We start from the raw sequence: 3301 nt of genomic DNA on the forward strand, positions 1-3301 counted from the left end.
TTTAAGTGAAAAATGATAATTTTACATATGTTTAATGTAGTTTTTCCCTTTTTTTTATGCTGTATGTTTGCATAGTATTTATAATTTTTGAAAATTAGTAATATTAAAATGTAAAACTATATTTTATGCCACGTGTCATCTTTCGGAATAAGTTTTTTTCGCTGATGTGGACGCTCTATGAAGCTTCAAAAGGTTCCTTTTATTAGTAAGGATTTAATTCAATTATTTTGTTTTAAAAACACTGACCAATGTACGTATACAATACCGTATCATCCATCATGTCTTTTTCTTCTAATTTTCAAATTAGTAGGTTCTTAATAATTGAAGGAAGAAAAATAAAGAATAGATGGAGACACCTGTAGTATTTTTCATGGTCAGACTAGTGATACACGTCAAGAAGAATAAAAAGAAAAACCATTAATATCATAAAAACATAGATTTCAATATATAAATTGTACACAGAATAAACCACAAATTATGTATAACTGAAGAAAATTATATATATGTACGAAAATTGTGGAGAGACTGCAACAATTAATTATACAGGACGTAACAGCATTTCAAAGGGATCTCAGTGCCCAACTTATTTGGAGGATATTGCAAATCTAGCAAGAGGGGATGAATACTACTTTCACTTTCAAAAGATTAAAAGATCTTGTAATGCTATAGCAGACAAATTAGCTAAAGAACGTAAGATTACAACTCAAGTTATGTTTTAAGTTGGAAAAACAATATGCAACTTTCTTAGTGTTTAATACCAAAGAAACATACCTGAACTTTCATACCTGAAAAACAATTAGCTAAACTGCCACTTTATACCCAACAAATCGCGATATGTTCAATTTATACCCGACTTATACGATCGTGCAAAACCATATCTGAACTTTCGAAAATTTCAAATAACATACCTGATGTTTATTTTTTTGGTGAAATCATATACCAGTTGCCACATTAACTGCCACGTCATCTAATTTTGATGATGTGGATTCTACGTCAGCTAATTTTGCTGATAAAGATGCCACATGTACAAAAGAAATTTAATAAAAACAAAATAGTTGTTTTATAAAAATAGTTTTTTAGAAAATATTTTTTAATATTTTTTTAATATTTTTTAATATTTTTTTTAAATATTTTTTTTATTATTTAGTAAAATTAACAAAAATTAACTAAATAGTTAAAATTTAATCTTATATGAGATATATTAGTAAATGTTTCGATCATATCATAATACCGTCTTTATAAGAGTTATATATGTGCTGTAATTAGTCAAATTCAATGCTAGTGTTACCGTCGTATTAATATTGATTAATCATGAGTATGTTATTTACATTTAAAGAATTTAAATTAACATATCATTAATTCTTTAAACGTAAACGCAACCATGATTAATCGAGAGTAACACGACTGCAATACTAACATTGAATTTGAATCATTACAACACATATATAACTTTTATAAGGATGATATTGTGATAAGAGCAAAACATTTACGAATATATCTCTTATATAAGATTAAAATTTAATTATTTAATTAATTTTGATAATTTTACGAAATAATAAAAATTAAAAATTTATAAAATTTAAATTTTCTAAAAAATTATCTTTATAAAACGACTAATTTATTTTTCAAAAAAAAAGTTGTATACGTGGCATCTTCATAGCAAAATTAGGTTACATACGTAGCATCCACGTCATAAAAATTAGATGACATGACAGCTGATGTAGCGACTGGTGTATGATTTCACCAAAAATAAATATCAGGTATGTTATTTGAAATTTCCGAAATTCCATGTATGTTTTTGCATGGTCATATAAGTTCGGTATGAATTGCACATATCACGATATATTGGATATGAAACGATGGTTTTTCGTAAAATTGACGACAAAAAACAATTAATTATACATACATAATTTTGAAAATAGTGAACCTTTTTTGACCCACCTTGTGGTATAGAAAGAGGAAAATCTTAACTAGCTATAGTCTATGGGAGGGTCATGATCACCTATCTTCTGAACTCAGCTGAAATGCCCATCTGATATTTTCTCTTCCTAGGTTTTATTTCTAACTTTATTTTACCATTTTGTAATTATTTATTTATTTTGCCTGTCGTACAAATTAACTGACCCATACTAAAATTTTAACTTTTGCAAAGTACAAAACAAGAAACAGGTAAAGCCACACAATCTCTTTTTCCTCTCTCTATATATTCTGCTTAATTCTTTTATTCGTCTTCTTCCTAATCTCTTTCTTCCTGTGGCTCTCAATCATTTTTTTTTTTTGACCAAGTCTCTCTCAATCTTCACCGGAGAACTAATAAGAAGAAATAATTCATATCTTTATGCAAACTTTGTTGTAGAGCTTCGAGCTATCTATGTTGTTTCGGCTATGATACAAACTTTGGTCCTTTGGCTATCTTTCTTGTTTGCTTTTCATTTTGTTTATTGGTTCTTTTCAACTTTCTTGGAGATGGGTTTATCTAGATCTTGATGAAATTCTTGTTTCTATCACAAAAGGAGTTTCCTTTTTTCTTCTCTTCTTTTTGAGTTTCTCATTCTTGAGACGACATGGCAAGTGATCAGCTCTATGGTCATAATCATCATCAACAACACCAGCATCAAGTTGTAAATCAGATCCATGGGTTTGATGAGAGAAGTCATAATCCAACCAATCATCAACAACATCATTATAATCATCAGATCTTTGACTCAAACCCCAACAGGGGGATGATGATTGACTTTTCTAAGCAGCATCAGATTAGGATGAAGAGTGGGATGGATCATTATCATCACCAGCCAAGTGGTGGTACTGATCAGAATAATGTTTTAGAAGACTCTTCTTCCTCCATGAGACTATGTAATGTTAATAATGTAAAAGCCGGAAAACCGGACCGATGTAAACGATATAATAAAAGCGAAGTTAAGGAAATAGACGAATATAGAAAAACGAATACGAGGACGATAAGAAACCGTATTCGCAAATAGACATGGAGGCGAGATATGATCTCTTTCCTTAACTCAAAATATTCGCTCCGTTAGTGAGACGGGACTGTACGAATATAGAGTCCCAGGATACAACCATGGCAGACGAATCACGCCTCACTCGTGATCGCCCTATCGAACTATAAACTCTACGAAACACTCTCGCAATATAGACTTACGCAGAGGGATTTTTTGCTGTTGGATTTCGATCAAGGAAAAAAATTCCTGAAATGAAGGAAGAGGAGAGACGATATTTTAAAGAGCCGGAGAAGACCCACTTCCCGCAACAGCTGCTGCACGTGGGCGAGAATCTCGCGGAGATC

Source organism: Brassica oleracea, chromosome C6, assembly GCF_000695525.1.
Source record: "Brassica oleracea var. oleracea cultivar TO1000 chromosome C6, BOL, whole genome shotgun sequence".
NCBI lineage: Eukaryota > Viridiplantae > Streptophyta > Magnoliopsida > Brassicales > Brassicaceae > Brassica > Brassica oleracea.